The sequence below is a fragment of the Anser anser genome (assembly GCF_964211835.1).
Source record: "Anser anser genome assembly, chromosome: 2".
NCBI lineage: Eukaryota > Metazoa > Chordata > Aves > Anseriformes > Anatidae > Anser > Anser anser.
Genome location: NC_139721.1, coordinates 60046681 through 60067030, shown reverse-complemented (window position 1 = coordinate 60067030; position 20350 = coordinate 60046681). Strand labels below are relative to the sequence as shown.

The 20350-nt window shown below is 35.9% G+C and overlaps 1 long non-coding RNA gene across 1 annotated transcript; it reads right to left on the bottom strand.

Annotated features, from left to right (window-relative positions):
- Positions 1-2161: 2161 nt before the first annotated feature.
- LOC310895647 lies at positions 2162-16774 on the bottom strand. The gene is made up of 4 exons (XR_014580828.1): positions 16737-16774; positions 15527-15598; positions 14282-14351; positions 2162-3334 (listed from the first exon to the last, which is right to left on the bottom strand). It is a non-coding gene; the product is annotated as an uncharacterized lncRNA (long non-coding RNA).
- Between the last annotated feature and the right edge of the window lie 3576 nt (positions 16775-20350).

Here is a 20350-nt window from a genome sequence, read left to right as displayed (position 1 = left end):
TCTAATACCTAGAATTCTTGGCCATGATATGCTAATGTGGACTGTAGGATTATCTGTACCTATTTTTTAGGAGAAATAATTAAAAAAATAATAATAATACTTCTCTTACTAGGCCTATCACACAGTTTTTTTGACTGAAGCCACCTTAATTCCACTCATCTGTCTCTTCTTCTTTCCCCTCCAAGAAAATACCTCTGAATGTCCGGAATATGTGCACACTATAGATATATTCATAGATGTGAAGGACATAGTGCATACATTCTAATGTGCATACATTAGAATACATTAGAATACAACCTTTTTCATTTCTTCTTCTCTGGGTACTTTTATATTAGGTAAGTTTTAACATAAAGGAAGAGACTCTAAAAGCAGGATATGTTCAAGTTACCAGTGTAAATCTGTTGGCAGATAAAGGGATAGGATGCATAAAAGGGCTAGGACCAGCAAGCTATGAGGTCAGTGTTAATAAGTTTAACATTATCTTGCTACACCCAGTGATCTTTTCTGTACAGACAGTTGCAAATTTGGGGTGGGAAAGGGTCAGCCTCCTGTGCTCAACAGTGCAAGCAGATCCTGGATGTTGTCATCTACTGATTCTCCTCCATTTGTTTTAATAAGGGTTTCATGCTTTTTCATTTCAGCATTTTTCTTCATGAATCCCTGAGCTAGTTGACATGCATCTATCTGCATCTCAACTATTAAACTTATGTGTGTTTAAACTTGCATATAAAGATAACTCTTTCTCTTATCTTGCATGGATTTAGATCATACACTTCAATATAAATTTTCTCCTTAAAAGTAAGTCAAGGTGATAAAAAGCTTTGTTTTGTGACACTATTCCTAGGCTCTCAGAGAGAGGAACCTCTGGAAGACAGGTTAGGCTTTAGTATTAAAAAGCAGGCACACTGTCCATTCCACCATTTTGGCTGTATTTGGCTTTCATCACAGATGAAAGTAGTGATTTTCCAGCTGCAGCAGCTAAATGTAGTATCATTCATCATCCAAAGGTTTTTATTTCAGTTACTTTAAGTCTTTATGTTCCCTTGGGAAAGCATTAATATTACCTATTGTAAAAATAAATAAACAAATAAATAAATAAATGAATGAATAATAAAAAATAAATCATCTTGCTACTGTTGACTTTATCAATAACATAAATAAAACCAACATTTCTGTTTCTTAACAATTATGAACATTTTAATGTAGATTATCTATGTTATCTAAGTTTTTCTACTGCTCTTTAAATCCAGGATTACATTAAACAGCACTTTCCAAAGTAAAGTGTAATCAGTGATGATCCATGTATTGCATTATACTTGCACAACAACAACAACAGCAAAACTGTGCAACAGAAACGCATGACTAGTTGAAGATATCTACCTCAAACAACTAACAATAAATTTACCTGTAACAAACTTTGTTTTCCATGATCGACTCACACTTAGAGGCTTTGATTTTTGGGATCAGATAAGAAACAAAATTCTGAATTTACTTACAGTCCTCAGTGTAGATTGTAGGGAATAGGAAAAAGAGAGCAACTAGTTTGAAGCTTTACATTTGTAATCCTAGAAAACCAAACTCAGAAACCTTTAGAATTATGTGGCTGATTTCTACCATATGAATCACAGATCAAAGCTCTTGATGTGAATGTTTAAACCTGGGCTCATTTGAAATGTGAGACTGATGGGAAGCTAGGTGCATATTAACAGCAAATTAATAATCAAAAACAGTATGGACAATGAGAACATAGTTTCTCATACTTCAGAACTTCCATTTCCCACTCCAGTAGGATTCAGAGCATGTGAAGGAGCACAAAAATTAGCCTGACCCATGGCCTTCAAGAAAGTACATGGAAGAAAAGAGCAAGGTTTCTGCTAGATTTTCCTTCTCCTTGAATTATAATGGATACCTTCCCATTAATCTATAATTGCTAAGAGCATGAAAACCAAGCAGTATCAAAAGATATCTCATACAAGAATGCATAGGGTTATGTTCTGTTTTATTTTTGCATTATGCAAAAATAAAAGCTAAACAAGCAACCCATATCAGCCCAGGCCTTGCAGTCTATCTAATTTTATCTTATTTATTTATTTATTTATTTATTTATTTATTTATTTATTAAGAGAATTTTCAATAGAATAAAACATAAGACTTACACATCCTCATTTAATTCAGTTTATTTATCTTTAGTAACAGCATTAAAGAGTAAGGCATGAATCCCGTATCTTCCAGAAAACTATTTTATTGTCACAGGAAATGCCACAAAATGTTGTGAAGATCTTCATCATGGAAAGAGTTTAATGTATGTGTTTAAAATATTGCACATTTTTGTAGCTCCTTCTTTATGAATGTAGTGTGTTTAATGTCTTCTTTAAAACAAAACCAAGCAAACAAACCAAAAGAAACGTAGTGACTATCCATGTGAAAGTAGCCATATTCATCACTTAAATTCTTTAGCCACAATTATAACACAGAAATGCCTTAAGTATCGGTTTAGGAATTTCACCTCACATTTCTGTTGCTAGGCTCAGCTTCCCATATCTGGATATTAAAATGTAAAGGGATCTATACATTTCATTTTGTCTCCAAAAACTTTTATTCACTAAGGAGTACTAAATTCTTTTTTTTTTTGTGCCTCTCTCTCATTGAAAAAGCGTTACTAAAATAAGCAAACAAACACACAAACTTGACTCCAATACCTTTGCTAATTAGCTCAAAATTTAAGAGGAAAATGCCCTATCTATATTTCCAGCTTTCATTCACAACTTGACAAAGTGAAAAGATTTATAAAAGCTGCCCTGCTGTTTTGTCTCCAAACAGCTAACAATGTAAATATTTGAGAGAAATCACGCTCATAATCTTTCAGTTTTTCTCAATGTCCAGGATTCTTCAAATTCTCATTTGTTTTATCCAAATGAATCTCAGATTTTATCCCCATACAAATAATACCCAGTGGCACAATCTTTATCTTGTCATCCATCCTTACCTTTAATTGATTTCTGTGGGAATTACAGGTAGTAAGGGCTATAGTCTTGCATCATAGCATGCCTATAGGATCTAGTATGGGAATGTCATGCGAAAATATGAAATGCAGATTGCGCATCCCAAAGCATGTACACAGTGTCCCTTTCCCCATTGCCAAGTAGCAATATCAAATATCAAAATAGTTACAATCCCATTCGAACCATCTCTCTGCTTTTCTCTTCACCCTCATGGCTCTTCAGTGAAGTCTCAGGGCTGAAGTTATATCCCTGACTTTCATCAGAGGAGTTTGTCTCATGTGCAGCCTGGCAGGAAGCAAGTCCTAATAACACAGTGTGAAGGGAAGATCAACCTGGAAATAAATTTGGAGATATTATTTATCTAAGAGATATCAAATAATCTTTCCTTTTATTGTATGGATGAGTGATTTGACACTCTGCAGATGAATCTTGATGGACTGTGACAGAGACAAAACAATTTTTTTTTTTTCCAGACTGGACTGATTACAGGCAGCAAAGAGAGAAAAACTGAACAGTCTTCAAGCCGTTACTTGTCCTTTTTTTGCCCCAAACCAAATCTGTTGATTTTTATGAAGGACTTTGCGTCTTCTGTCCCCAAATTACTTATGTCCACAAACTAAATTTTTTTTTTTTCCCCCCTCCAGGAACATTACAGTAGACTAACACACAGACAGAATCGTGATACTACCCAGGCTCATCCTTTATGTTACTTTTTCTGTCTGCTTCAAGCAGCTGGGGAAAAAACATTTCAAAGTTGTTGCTAAGTCTCACAAAATTTGAAATCTCTGTATTAGGCCAAAGGATATATGGCAAAACCTATAGACAGAGCAAAAATTAAAGTCTCAAACAGTGGTGGAGTCCATGTAGTGCCCCCCATAAATCAATATTTTCAGTTATGGTCAGCCAAGGAAAGCCTGCTCACAACATCTCAGTGAACAAGTCAGAACACCAGGCACCATTTTCTGTAGGTCTATAACTGCGTAGGGCTAAAGCCTTACTTTTTTTTTTTTTCCCACTGTATTTCATTTCTGTCCATATCTGCAGCTTTTCAATAAGATAGCAAAGAAGCACAGCTGCTCAAGCAACAAATTTAAGTCTTTCAAATTTAATACAGAAAAAATAAGATGTACACACAAAATATGGAAGGCCGTTGGGTCTAGTGAGAACATTTCTGTGTGCATTAGAGATCAAGAGAAAGCAGAAGCTCTGCCTGTTTCCTGCCTTATACACATTTGTGGCACTGATAAGGTCTATGTACTGTTGAACTCTTCTTTAGGTTCAGGTAATGAAAATAATAAATGAAAATAATAAAATATCAGAGGATCAGGGAAACAGGAACATTACAGTCAAATGTTAATAAATGAAATCTGAAGGAAGAACAACAAGAAAAGGAGTAATGGCAAAGAAAAATAAACATTTTTTAAAAGAACAGTGAAACTGTATATTAAAAATGGGAGGAAAAAGTTAGGTCACCAGCAAAAGTTTTACTGGAGAACTGTGAAAAATGAAAAGATTACTAGTTTCCTTAACAGAGTCAAAGCAAACATTTTGTAGAAAGCTTTTTGTTCATGTTTTTTTGTTTGGTTGGTTTTTGGGGTTTGTTTTTTTTTCCTCAAAGTGAGTGAACAATGTGCAAAATTGAAATGATTTATTTAACTGAAAACCATAATGGATGCTTGGGGTATACTGTCCCTACAGTTTTCTGAAGATTGCTGCTTCTGATATTCAAGACTTGATCATCCTTTCCCAATGTTTTCTTCCAGTTGCTACTAATTCCGTTCTTCAATGATAGAAATGGAGGAGACAAGTGCTTTTAAATGAGGCTTTTAAGGATTTCCCTTATAATAAAAATTGAACAGTGTCAAGCAATTGTTTTTTGTCTTTTGCTCCTTTCTTCTGTATTCATGTTCTCTTTCTCTCTTCTTTTTTTTTTTTTTTTTGTGTGTGTGTGTGTGTGTTTGGTTGGTTTTGCTTTTGTTTATTTTATTTTGCATGTTGCTTTTTTCTTTTTTGTTTGTTTGTTTGTTTTTGTACCCTCTAATTTTAATTTCTGGTCATCTCCCTTCCCATCTTCAGGACTGAAGTGTAGCCTCTTCTTTTGGACTTCTGGTCATAATTCCTGTCCATTTTTATAGAATCATAGAATGGCTTAGGTTTGAAGGGACCTCAAAGATCGTTTAGTTCCAACCCCACATTTTAAACCCATTTATACTGTATATTTAAAGCATATTTGAAGCATCGGGTTTAATATGTGTACTTTTTGATGTTACCATATAGTGCTGTCTGCAATTCTAGCATAATGATTGAAGCATGCAACTCCTTATCTACCCTCCTTTCAACTAAGATTTGATTATGAAAATGCTCGTAGCTGAATTTACTCAGATGAGTAACATCATCACATTCAGTAATACTCTACATAAAAATCAGATGATCACAGGCTTTTTACAGAAACAGGTTGTACATGAATAAACATTCTTTATATCTTTAAGGAACCAAATTCTCATGTCCTTAATTGAACCAATGTAAATTCTAAAATACATCCTATAAAGTATCCTAGTATCCTCACCTCTAGCACAAATGTTTTCTATTCGAAGAAATAGCCCTTTGAAGCTTACTTCTAGGTAGTCCTGAGGTCTGATCTAACAATTATCACACTTTTTTTTTTTCCCACTGGTTTGTTCCTTTGAATGTTGGAGAATTTACAAAAAAATCTATTGTGTTTGGACACTTAAGTGCATGACTTATTCTTCAGAAAATAACAGTACAGTTCTCATAAACCAGAAGTTTATTAGTTTCACAGGTGACAATAGAAATTGCAGGTCCTTTGTGAGGAGTTCACTTTCTATTGAAGCTGAAAACACTGTGTTAATGGTGATCAAAGTGCAATATGTCCAGCCGTGGGCTATATAGTATAGGAGAACATTAATTTTCTGAGATCATCCCTTCCTTCCCCTTCCCCCCCATTTCTGTTCTGTTCTCTCCCTTTCTGTTCCTCTCCTCTCTGCTCCTTTCCTCTTCCCTCCTTTTCTCTCCTTTCCTCTCTTTTCCCTCTCCCCCCCTCTCCCCTTTCCTTTTACCTTTCCTTAACTTCTATCAGGGAGCATTCCAATAGTATTTGTGACAGCCTACTTAAAAAGAGAGAAGACATTTAGTTATTCAGCCTCTTCCTTTCCAGGAGCTGCTGACTCCTTTGTGGCCGTAAGAGACACCTTCAATTCTGCCTGCATCACCCCTCCTGTGCCAGGGACAAGAGCACAGGGTAGACAAAATGTCATGTAGCTGCCCAAGTCATCCTTTCAGTCCTTCCATCATTCAGCCATATCAAAACTATTATCTTTGTCTTGTGAAGCTATCAATGGCCCATAAATGTATATGTTCTCAGCATGACTTAAATTTCTTAGCACTTTTTTTTTCCCAAATAACAACATAGAGTTTATCAAAAAATACAACGGAGCTGTGATATTACTAATTCAGACTAAGTTGCTTATCTCTAATGAGCCAAAAAAAAAATCTCACTTTTATTTCATGAATGCGACAGTGTATAAAAGTTTCTAGTGTGCATACCTTAGCACTCATTTAAAACTCCAAATGAAAATTGGATCTGTATTTCTATTAACACAGTTATGTAACTGTAACAAAGTCTGTGAGACTGTATGAATGACATTCTTTATAAAATAAATGGATATTTGCTTTCATAAGCTTTATATTAGATTTAGAGTTTATTCCAATGAAGTCTCTCAACCCCATTAGCATATATATATATTTGTTATGTTTTTATTATTATTCTTAAAGTCCAAGCTATTTGGAATCTCCATTAACACCTGGATTTGTGTGCTACAGATAGTCACATTTATAGCTGCTACTATATGCTGTTACTGGCATCAGTCCTGCAATTAAGTAGTCTAAACTGGAGCAATGGGAAAAAAATATGTTATAGTTAAAGACTCCTAAACAAGGCAAGATAGAGTAGTAGACCTTTTAGTATATTTTTACTCTGATATTCCTTCATCTCTTCAGTAATACAAATGGCTTCCTTTGTCACTGGAGTCAAGAGACATTTTCCATTATAAGAATCAATTTTTATTTATTTCAACTCCACACAATTCAAACTGTTTAGCTGTCCTTCTGATTCAGCATCTGTCTGAGAAATCATTAAAAATAAAATATAAAACAACTAAAATGGTTCATTATTTGCCAGGCGTATGGTAGCAAAAATGCAATTTTTTTCCCATAACAAAATTCTGGCAAGTTTATTTATGATAAACTTTGGTGCTTTGCCTTGTTTAAGGCAGGAACTAGACTTCAACATGAAGAGTGTCCTTTGTGTCAGTAATATTTCTTGTACAAAACCAATAAAAATACAAAGTCTTTAAATACGAAATTTTAAAAATTAATGTATTGAGACAGTAAGTTTTTGTTTGTTTGTTTGTTTGTTTAACTTGGAACACTTCAGAGATTTTAGGGAACTGTTCTGATAGTTTTATTTATCCTCACAGTTCCTTTAGATGAGTAGTATGCAAATACATACACACAAAATAATCCATACCTCTTAGACCATTTGCCATTTCCTTAAGGCTCCAGTTTGCTTTACCTAACTGCAATGGGCTTCCTTTAGCACCACTGAGTATGACAGTAACTTATACTTTTGAAAGATAGGATAAACTGCTTCATTTTGACTGTTCACTAGCAATTGTTCACAAAGGATATTAATACAAGATAGCTTGTGTGTTCTGAATCCCTGCCAAGATTACTTAAGAATGGTTTCCTCCTGCAGTCATGTCCCAGAGCTACAGGATGCTTAACTGTTTGAGGTAGGTATATCCTAAAGTTAACTAAATGATTGCCTGTTATTTTCCATGGAGCTCTACTTTTAATCAGCATGTGGGTAAGAAGGGAGATTCTGCATTATGCTGTAAAAACAAACAAACAAAAAACCCACAAACATAATCAAAGAGATGTTTGTCAGACCTTTAACTTGTATATTTTCAGAATCTGATAGCCAAGTAGTGAATAAAACAATAAAACCCACAATAGGGAAGGCATGACAATCTGTTACAAATGGAAAACTGAATGAATATTACCCTTACCAAGAAATAAAATTTATTTATTAACCTCTAATTCATGACCTTGTAGCCTTGATGGTGTTCTTTCAGCATAAGATACCATGTAAGATTTACAAGTAACCTAGGTTTTCAAGTTTCAGAGATGGGTGTAATCCTCATAGAACAGAAAGGGGGGTTATTTCCTGGCTATGGTGAAACCTCTTCAGTTTACCAATGAATCCTTTATTAAGATATTATAGCAGTTGTATTTCCTAAGAAAACTTTCAAAAAACACCTAAAAATAAATCTTCTGGAGAACAGCTGTTCAAAGTCCTGTGTTTTTCTAAGTCCCTTGATTTTACCCTTTCTCTAAATGACACATTAGCTAAATTAAAGTATGAAGAAGCATGTGCTGCTGCTTTTTCTGCAAAGAACACTTTTGAAACCTGACATATGATTCATCCTTCTCCCCCATTTAGAACTTTGTATAGTTCCTAATAAATTTCCTACAGAACCAAGCAATGCCTTTTTGTTTAGAAGTGTAATGAAGCTCCCTATGATATGGACAGTTGAGAAAAGCTGTTATTCAATTGCCATTGTTGAAGAACCTGCTCTGCAAATTTTGTTTGGACAAAGTTGTCTCATGTTTTACAAGCTCTCTAAGGAGTACATTATGACATGGTATGCAGGCTGTTTCTCCACAGCACGGATTAAGGCGAAATGCAATTTCACCATCATATGTCCAGGACACTATTTAAGTTGTAGGAAGCTCCCTTGTCCAAGACGACAATCTAGCCTGCCTATAGTCAACAGAGAGATAGTCATCCCTGAGAGCCATCATATCATTCTAAGACACATGCCTAAGGTAAATCATACACCTTTCTGTACAAGAACATCTCAAATTACTCTGTAGAAACCACAGGTGATTAAATATTTAAACAGTTTATCTTCAGATTATTAAACTGGAGTGTGGTGGTGTGGGGGTGGGAGTGGTGTATGGAGTATATTTCTGTTCTCAACATTCAGCCCTTTTTCTCCATAAAGGAAAGCTTCAATGAAATGCCATATCTTACAGTACCACATACTAAATATCCCTTTGTGAAAGTTATGTTTGTGGGGATTTTTTTGTTTGTTTGTTTTTTAAATAAAGCATTTTAACTAAATCATTGCAAGTATTTCTTTAAAAGTCACCAAGGAAAACAAGAGAATTTATAACATATTTAAAATGTCACAGCATTGAAAATTAATAGTCTGCAGATAGAGCCTGTATTGATGTCATATAGATATTGTTCGTTATGTTACACACAAATGCAACTGCCTTCTCTTACTTGCAAAATTGTATATCAAAATTAAGTTATGTCCTGTTAACAACTAAACTGTTGAAAAAGACAGGGACAAAAATTGACAAGTGATTTAATGTCAATTACTTTTGAGAGAGAAAAGCACAAAGATTTTCCTCTTCTGCTTGTATTTCTCCCATTATTTTTGAAACTGTATTCTATTTGAAAGCATCAAGAATACTGCAGGGAGAGCCATTTGCTATGGGGAATTCCAAATCTATATAATCAATATTCAGGAGTATAAGTGCCTTCTCTAAACACTAGAGGGGATATAGAAATTAAAATGAGTACCAACACTGCTTCCTTCTTTTTCTTTTTTCTTTTTTTTTCTTTTGTTGTTGTTGTTTGTCTTGTTTGTCTTTTGTTTATTTGTTTGCTTTTTGCTCTGTGCAGGATCTTATGTGGCATTCATCATCTCTCCATTCAGTTCTGTACTAAACAAGGGGGAAACATAGTCCCCAGCATATACTTTGGGAAGAAAGACAGAGAGGAACTACTTGCCCAAAGTCCTGCAACAGATCTGTAGGAAAGTCACACTTCCCAAGTAATACTCCTAGTGGAGTGTGTTAACAACAAACCACTAAACATCTCTGTTTCAATGATTCGGAGGTCCCAGCCACAAACACCCAAAAAAGCACCGTAGGAGCAGAAACAACAGAGTTCTTTAATGTTTATTTGCACTTTTGTGTTCAGTTTCTGTAATATGTATTGTATTCATAATAGTAGATGTGGTGACACTTCCTGTGAGAGAGAAGATTGCAGCAAGCAGTGCATCTCTGAGTTTGTGCTTTTTGTTATCACTCTTCCAATACCCTTGATTTAGGGTTCATACTTGGCTCTAGCAAATCTCTACAGAACACATACCAGAAATACAGGCTATGCTTGGGGAGAGACTGTGACCCCACATAAATTGTTTTTTATATGGGAACACTTTATATTCAAGCCTTGCTCCAGGATGAAAATCCTTCCTAGCAGTTAGAAATTTAAACGGAGAAAGAAAACACAAGATCTGACATCAGTCTGAGTTATGCCAACAGACCTGCAAGGAAATATAATTTGGAATGTGCTATTTTACAAGACCACTTATTTGCTATAAATAAAGCTCATTTGCTTTACTGGCATAATTGGGGTAGAAATGCAAACATTCCCCATCATTTTTTTTTCTCCCCCTAATAAATATAGCATAGTGCAATGGCTGTCTGATAGCCCACAATAGAAACTAGAAACTCTTTACCAATTACAGTCTAGGATATAAATATTGTCAGTTCTGAGACATGACTGCTGTATCTGTTTTAGCAAAAATAATAGCATAGTAGATAACCTCAATGAAAGGTAATGATAAACTAGCGCTGGTAGGTTTCTTGCAGAGGTCTGCATTACAGCTACTGTCATTCACTGAAAGACTCCATGAGAATCTTTTATTTCATGTTTTTTACAAGTGATTTGTTAAAAACACATCTCCCTGTAAAGAGAAAGGTGCAAAAAACACCAAAAATAAGGCTGCATAAGCAAAGGTACAAACAGAATATGACAAAAATCTTCCAAAATTGTCATCTTATAAACCATAATTACACTGGATTATTCTACAAAATACCCACAGAGCCAGGGTACCCGATGGCAAATTTTCCAGGAACATCAGTGGCTGAAATCTTCCATTTCTTATATAATCACTTGTGTATTCTTCTACTCCCCCCACTCCCCCCACTCCCCCCCCCCCGAAACTTTTTCTGTATTAGCAATCATAACAAATTTACACCTACATTCTCAAATTTCTTAGATTTAAACGTACCTCACTATGCTACAGTGCAGGATTTTTGGTTGGAAATATGAATCCTTCAAATTCAGATTTATTGTCTCTGATATATTTTGAAATACCTGTGGAATAAAAGAATAACTAGAGATCTGTATTGGCTTTGTAACATGGCAAGGTTTTGGTAGCAGGGGTGCTGCATGGGTGGCCTTGGTGAGCAGAGCCCAGCAGCTGCCCCATGTCAGATCAGAGCTAGCTCCAGCTGACTCCAAAAGGGACCCGCTACTGGCCAGAGTTGAGCCAGTGAGTGATGCTGGTCGGGCCTCTGGGAGAACTGATTGAAGAAAGGGAAAAAAACCTGCAGCAAAACTGCAGCTGGGAGAGTGAGGAGTGAGAACCAGCCCTGCAGACACCAAGGTCAGTGCAGCAGGAGGGCAGGAGGTGCTCCAGGCACGCAGCAGCAGTTCCCCTGCAGCCTGTGCAGAGGCCCCTGGTGGAGCAGGCTGTCCCCCTGCAGCCCATGGGTCCCACATGGAGCAGATCTCCATGCTGCAGCCCGTGGAGGAGCCCCCGGTGGAGCAGGCCCCGGGCCGGAGCTGCAGCCCGTGGAGAGGAGCCCACACAGGAGCAGGGGGTCTGGGGGGAGCTGCTGCCCATGGGGGACCCGTGCTGGAGCAGTTTGCACCTGATGGATGGACATAGACGGGGGTGGATGGGGGGTGAAGGTGGTTTTAGTTTCCTTTTAGTTTCTCACTGTTCTAGTCTGCTAGTGGTAGGCAGTAAATTATATCAGTCTGCCTAGGTTGAGTCTGTCTTGCCTGTGATGGTAATTGGTGAATGATCTCTCTGTCCTTATCTCAACCCTTGTGCCTTTTCTCCATCATATTTTCTCCTCCTCTTCCTTTGAGGAGTGGAAGTGAGAGAGCATTCTTGTGGAGTTTAGCTCTCCATCTGGGTGAAACCATCACAAAAGCACCTGCTTAACCATCTCACAGCAGCTCAGGTGATGTGTTACATGTATGCTCTATATTTGTTTGTTTGAATACTACACTGAATGTTTGCAGTAGTCCAGCATATTTTTCCTTGCTTCTATTCACTCTTAGTTACACTTCCAGATAATTAAAAACAAACAAACAAACAAACAAACAACAACAACAAAAAAAACAGAGGGAAATAGAGCAGAGAGCATATTTTGCTAGTGAACCAAGGGTGTTAGTTTCAAATTTGCTCCAAACAATAAATCAATCAGTGAGTGTCCAAATGCCTTTTTTTGGCTGTTGAAGGTGGGTGAATGTGATGCCAATTCTTCTCTAGCTACAAAGCCTGTCTTAACCACCAGCATGTCTTAACCACTTACCAAATTTGCCAATAAGTCTTTTTGAGATAGATTTTAGAGCATTATGTTACAGAATGCTTATGCACAGAATTGTTCTCAGCAGTGCTTAATAAAATAAATTTATTAATTTAAAATCAATAAACTATTTTTTGCAATAACAGCATCCTGATTTTCTTTTCTAAACCCTTAGCTAAATGGCATTATGAAACATCAAAACATCATAAAACGTCCTAAAAATACAGACTTGTAAGTCACCATTTAAAGGCCTAAGCTCATTTTACAATTCAAATTTCACTCCTTTATTTATTTATTTTTTTTTCTGTAGTAAGTATTTGTTTTCATTGGTAACGAGTCCCAGCTTCCTTAGGCAAGATGATGATTTGGTGCTTTGTCTGTATGGTAAGATATACACCATTTTCTCTAAGACTGCTATGGACATGAGGGTGACACAGCTGTAGTCCCAGGCGTCTGCTACACATGACAAGGGGAAAATTGAAAACAAGCCTGGTACTCCTAGCCCAATGGCTCATGAGATTCTCCACCATTTATTTGTCAGGAGAACAGGAATGATATGCAGATCACAGACCAAATGAACAGCAATGAATTTCAGGAGAATACAAAGGATATCAAAGAGCATCTGGGGGCTTCCTATTAATAATTTTAAAATAATAATAAATTTTTTAAACTTATGTAAAAGAAAGGTTCATAAATTAAGAATGATATGGTTTATGACTGGTAGAACTACAACAGACATGAAAGCTGAAGAAGAATTAGGAAGTTAAGTATTGGTTTCATTACAATGATTTGTACTCAAGGATTTGACAGTATGTTAAGAGCAGTGTCAGCTCCATAAAAGCCATCTAAGCAAAACACAGACTTTTCTTTGTAAGTCATTGCCACACAGATGTGTTCCTCAGAATGACAACACCATGCATACTGTCCAGTGTTTCTTCACTTGGCTAAGTGTTTATTGTCATCTCAGTATGTTCACAATCATTCTGTCTGTCCTGGTTTTGGCAGAGATAATTTTCTTCATAGTGGCTGTTTTGTTGCCATGTTTTGAATTTAGGAGAAAAAAAAATTGATAGCACACTGATGTTTTAGTTGTTGTTGAGCAAAGCATACACTTCTTACAGCTTACAGCTTCTCATACTTCCCTGCCAGCACAGGGCTGGGGGTGCACAAGAAGCTGGGAGGAGACACAGCCAGGACAGCTGACCCAAACTGGCCAAAGGGATATTCCACACTATATGGCATCATACAGAACAATAAAAACAGAGCAGGGTGGCCACTTCTTGGGATCTGGCTGGGCATTGGTCAGCTGGTGGTGAGCAATTGCATTATGCATCACTTGTTTACTATCACTATGATCACTATGTATCACATATATAATAATAAAACATTATTATTATTAACATTATTATTATCCCTTCCTTTTCTGTTGTATTAAACTGTCAAACTTGTCTCAACCCTCAAGTTTTACCTTTCTCCGGATTCTCTCCCTCCATCCCAACTGGGGGGAGTGAACGAACAACTGTGTGAGGCTTAGTTGTCTGCTAGGGTTAAATTACAACACTGTCTCAGTGTTTGTTTTTTTTTTTTAATTATAGTGGATGCATTGAAAGGATATAGCACTGGGTGAGAAGTTGAATGAAGAAAAATAGCATGAGGATGGCTGCATGCACCTTAAAGACAGAAACACAACTTCCACAAAAATTTCAACTCTGTATACGTATACATTTATAAGTAGTTAACTGATCTACACATTTCTTTGTGTGCTCTGAACAGAAATAGGTGTAATATAAGAATACCTCAGGTCTGCCTGAAAGCATTGGATCTCAATGCTAGTTGTCTTTATGGGATTTTGTAGACATGGGACACCTGGAAAACAGCAATAAGATAAAGACAAGAAAACGAACACTGTAAAGCACTAGGTACATTGCTAAATGGAACTTAACTCTTGTAGAGATGGAGATACGATAAAACCTTGTATAACAAACACCTTCATTAATTTTTTAGTTCTACTGAAGAACTGTTTTAACTAGAATATGAAAGCTAAATCTGTCAGGTCCACTCTCACAGTCAATATTAGTTGAGCAACAAGAACAAATGTCGAAGAGAGAGGTTGGAATATCACCATACACTTCTGGTTGCATGGGTCTCAGCCTGGTTGAAAAGTACATCATAATATATTATAACAATAACATTTTTTTCCTGTTTGGAACTCTTTTAAACAACATACTTGCATCTGCAGAGGTTTCTTACTCCTTTTTTTAAATGACTGTAAAACATTCTCAAATCTAGCTAGACATCAAATGAAAAAAATTGGTTTTGGCTTTTTTCCAGTGTGAGAAAATTCGCACAGCACAACTAGGGCAACAAAGAATCATTTTGTCTTAATGAAAAATACATCTTTCTCTCACTTCCCTCTTCAAGTTCTTGGCACTGCTAAAATGGTTTTGCTGTTTGTGATATACTACAGAGGCTCAAATTTGCTGACTACAAATATCTTTTCAGGACTATTTGTCATATTAGTTAAGAAAAAAAAATCAACCTTTAAATCAACCTTTCAGAAAACGATCTCCCCCCCCCCCCCCCCCAGTGATACATTTAGTCATTGAGAGTTCTTAAAAGTCAGTAGCATTATTCACATGAGTAAGTAAGTACTGTAAAATTCTTGCAGTATGAAATTATTTATCTATGTGACAAGAACAGACATTTTATATTTTGGAATTTCACAGTCACTAATAAAATGTTTTCAAATATTACAATTGATTATTTTTTCTTCCATAAGAAAAGTAAAACAGGAGAAAAATTAATATGTGGAATAACTAAAAGAATAAATATTGTCTCTTTCCATTAGGGGGAAAACAAACAAACAGACAAACAAAAAGTGGTGAAATATTTTGTTCAGAAGCCTGAAAAAATACATATCTGATTTCAAGATACTTCCTCCCTTTTGCTCCATTGGTGTACTTTAGCCAAAGAAAGAAACAGAAGCTCTACATGAAAACAATATGGCTTGCCAACAGGGTAGGAGAAATAGACTGCAATACCTGTGTTGGAACACAGTGTCCGAAGGCATTTTTCTCAGCATAGAGTTTCAACAGTCAGGTCTTTTTTCAAAGCTTAAGACAAGGAAAACATTGAAACTTATTTCTTAGAGGAGAAATTTCTTATTTTTTAGAGGAGAAAAGCTGAAGTACCAAAGTATAGATTAAAATGATACAAGTAAATAAAAAAGGAAGAAAGAAAATATATAAATTTGGTACAAAAAGAAAGATTGGAGTAAATTTCAAGCACAAGCTCTTGAAATTGAAAGATTTCTAAAAGGGACCTTCTTTAAATAGAAATAATTAGCCAAGTGCCCTTAATTAAATAAACGACAAAAAGAAAAAGTATCGGCACAGTTTGTTTTGAAAAACAATGCTCTGCCACTTTGTTTGCAACTCTCTATTTAACTTATACTCTTCATCTCAAAACATCTCTGCTGAGGTTCCATAAATTATTCTTCAACGTGGTAGAAAACTATCATTTCTAATTATACTTTCCTAATGCTATTTAATATAAAGGAAATTCCAATCATGACATTAGCTGTCACTCTAAAAATCCATGTTTATTGTTAGAAAAATATTTAATATTTATTATAACTTGTGCTTATCACTATTTCATTAGGAGGCTTTTATTTATTTATTTATTTATTTTTATTTCATATTCACATTAAACACTAAAAAGAGTATTTATGCAATTTTAGCGCACTGAATATTACACAGAGGCATTCTTACAATGCTACCTAGGACAGATAAATTGTCAGGTAGCTTTATGGATTTTGCAGTTTGAATAAATAAGACAAAGAAAGAAAGAAAGAGAGAGAGAGAAGGAAGGAAAGGGGAAGGAAGGAAAGGGGAAGGAAGGAAAGGGGAAGGAAGGAAAGGGAGCTTTGTGATATTTATTATGTGTCATCCAAAATAATGCAGTATGATAGATACTGATTTTACTTCAGTGTTGTGGTTTAACCCGGCTGGCAGCTAAACACCACACAGCCGTTCGCTCACCCTCCCCCCTCCCTCTCTGGGATGGGGGAGAGAAACGGGAAAGTGAAGCCGGTGAGTTGAGATAAAGACAGTTTATTAAGACAGGAATATAATAATATAAGGAATATAAGGAATATAATAATAACAATAATAATAATAATAGTGATAATGATAATAGTATTAACAATAATAATGTGTAAGAAAACAAGTGATGCACAATGCAATTGCTCACCACCCGCTGACCGATGCCCAGCCTATCCCCGAGCAGCCGGCCCCCCCACCCCGGCCAGCCACCCCTATATATTGTTTAGCATGACGTCAGATGGTATGGAATACCCCTTTGGCCAGTTTGGGTCAGCTGTCCTGGGTCTGTCCCCTCCCAGCTCCTGCTGCACCCCCAGCCTGCTCGCTGGCAGGACAGAGCAAGAAGCCGAAAAGTCCTTGGCCTGGTGTAAACACTGCTCTGCAACAATTAAAACATCAGCATGTTATCAGCGCTCTTCTCATCCTAATCCAAAACATAGCACCCTACCAGCTACTATGAGCTACTTAACTCTGTCCTAACTGGAACCAGGACATTCAGATACCAGGTATATATTGATGTAAATTCAATATCTTCTGAAGAGTTGCTTCTGTTTTAGTAATCTGACGCAGTGAATATATATGGATTCACAAAAGGTCTTTCTTAACACTAAGTTTCATAGAAAATATAAGCTTTAGGTAGGCTCTAACTAGAGAAATTAAATTCAATTGAACATCATTTTTAGTGGGACTAAAGGATCCATTTACTAACATAAATTACATTTTAGATAATGCAAAGAACTTCTAAAAATTATTTTCCACCCTGACGTTAAATATTTCCAAAAAATTCGACATACCAACTCCAGAGTTTATTTTCTTTAGCATTACTAATGTTTTTTTCACACCTGGCTGGAATTTAACTGCTTTCAAAACGTACATAAGCAGTGATGTGTTTTCTAGCTACAGGTCTATCTTTCATTTCATGCAACAGGTAGAGTGATGATGTTGGTGTTTTTTGTATTGGTTGCATGCACTTTCTAGGTTCTATACACAGAGGTCTTCACTAGTGATCATGCCATTGTAAAAGGAGAGTATAAATCAGCTAAGTATAAACGTTGTAAGACTAATCCATGTATTTTAGATAGACACATATCCCACGGAGAAAGGGAAATCCTGATTGTCTTAATTAAGTTTTAAATTGTAACTGACCATTCAGACCTATATATAATTCAGAGGCACTTGAGGAACACAGGAAAACAACTATGGCAGCTTTATGAATTCTAATTGGGTTATTAATGATGTACAAACTTATAAAAATCCCTTTAGCCATTCAAAACTATAATATTTGAGGTATTCACCTCTGGGACTAGAATTTCAAACATAGCTCTCCCCCAGATTTTGTTGCTATTACTTGACAAAGCAAACTGCTTCAGAAATGAGTGCTCAGAGAAAATTTTTGTCTGTTATTCCCAGTGTGACCAAAACTAACCTTGCCAAGGGGTAGTTCAGTGTACTTTCACAAGCTTTGGGTTAGCAGTCATCTACATGCTGCACTGAAAGGAATTATCAGCTGCAAGCTAGAAAAAAAAAAATCATGCTTTCTACCTGAAACATTTCCCTGGTTATGATCTAGTAATGCTGTCAGTAACAGAAAAATAATAAAATACTGTAGTGTGATGATGTGAGTAAATGACCCAACGGTCTAAATCCAGACCAGAAAAACACATATTTGGTTTATTTGGTTTGCACTGTTCTTTCTTTCTCTCTCTCTCACACACACACACGCAGCTCTGAATATAACAACATTGTTTCAACTTTTTTTTATTTTTTTGATGGATAGGTAGGGTTCTCTTAGAAGAAGTTGTAATTTGTGGTCTTGCAAAAGAGGAAAGCCAAAGTGATGCAGATGTTTGGAGTAGAGATAGGTCCTTGAGTTGTTAAGGACTCCCATCCAAGAATTAAACAGCTATGATTATTTCTTAAGCAATGATTGTATATTTTCTTCGCAAGGTGAAAAATTCATGTCGGCTACTTTATGAAAAATAAAAGTTTGCAGATAGCAATAATGTCTCATTAGATCAGCTAATACATATGGAAAAAAAATCAAAAAGTCTTTTATGTAGTCAAATCTGTTTTCATGTCTGAATAAATAAAAAGTATAAGAATCAAAATCAAACACAAAGTATTTAATCAGTAATTTTTGTGTAATCATTATTGCTCTGGCAGAATGAACCATTGTGTATTCTGATAGTCCTCATAGTCTTCTGAATGAGAGCTTTGGATCATTTAGTTCCCTCTCCTAAAATCCTGTTATTTTTCCTGAAATTACAAGTTCTGAGCTAAATGAGACAGATGAAGGGATAGAAAACAGGACCAAAATTGGTTAGAGAGCTCTTGATGAGTAGGGAATTTGTCTCCATGTATTTAAAACACCTAGAACTCCCTAAAATCTGAACTGACATTTGATGTTATTTCTGAGCAAGCCAAGAGCATGAGTAACAAAGACTAGAGGCTCACAGCTACGACAAGAACGTTTCCATCCTGAAGATTGCTAAATGCCACCAAGACATTTCCAAGAGATGTAATTAAAAATATATTACTTTCATTATGTACTACTCACAATCCCTTCCTTCATCCACTAAATGCCAGAACAAACTAAAACAGTCTAGTATCAATTATTGTCTAAGCTGTAACAAGCAAGCTTTTTTCATCTCTATTATGTAAGATAATTTCATTCTGCAACTTTGAGCATTGTATTTACTTTGTCCTATTCCCTTGCCTTCTTCTGTAAAGGAGTAAAAAATAATGAAAAAAAAATACTGTACAAGGAAAAACTGTTAATGTTTGAGTTCTTTTGAACAAATTGTGTAAAAGGTTTTGGATGGCTGCAAAAAAAAAGGAACAGCAAAATTACCCTTGGTGAATGGTATTTCAGAATCGCTCAGGTCCCACTATTGAAGGAGACTTCATGTTACTGGTACCCACTTCAGTGGAGTGATTTCTGGTTTGGAAAACTAGTTGCAGTGTATGATCCTGCTCTTTCACCAGAGAGTTGTGTGTAAATTGAACTGTGCTATGAATTGACACTATATGTAGCACTAAAGTCTAAGCATACCTTATGGTGCTCAGTGTATGATTATAAGATCATGTATAGACCAAACATTTTTATTTTACTCAGGTAAATTGCATTTTATTACATGCTTAAGTGTCTAGAAAAATGAGGGTTGTCTAAGAGGCAATACAGAATAAGTTATGGAAATATTTAGGCAAAAGCACAATTAAAAAGGTGTTATGTAATTAATGATATATAAAGGGTATAAAATACAGTTTTGATTGTTTTCCTGTTTGTGTTAGAATGCATTCTTCATTAACAGCTGAAAGATAATGATATATGCCATGTGGTAACAACACTCTTTAGAAAGAGTCTGCATTAACTTCTGACAATTGAAATTTTGCTTCTGCTCCTCTTCTTAAAAATGATAGTGGGTCTGAATATTCTTTTGCACAAAAGGTCAATGGAGTCAGAAGGTACTGTCCCTCATTGCAGGAAACAAATCGGGGTCATCTACAATAATACCTCTCCAGGTTATTCTTGAACAGTCATACTCAAATATGGCCAGGCAACAGACATAAATCATACTGAAAGAATAATCATAAAATCATTAAGGTTGGAAGAGAGCTTCAAGATCATCAGGTGCAACCATCATCCTACTACTAATGTCACCCACCAAAACATGTCCTCAAGCGCTAGGTCTAACCTTTCCTTCAACACCCCCAGGGAAGGTGATACCACAACTTCCCTGGGCAACCCGTTCCAATGCCTGA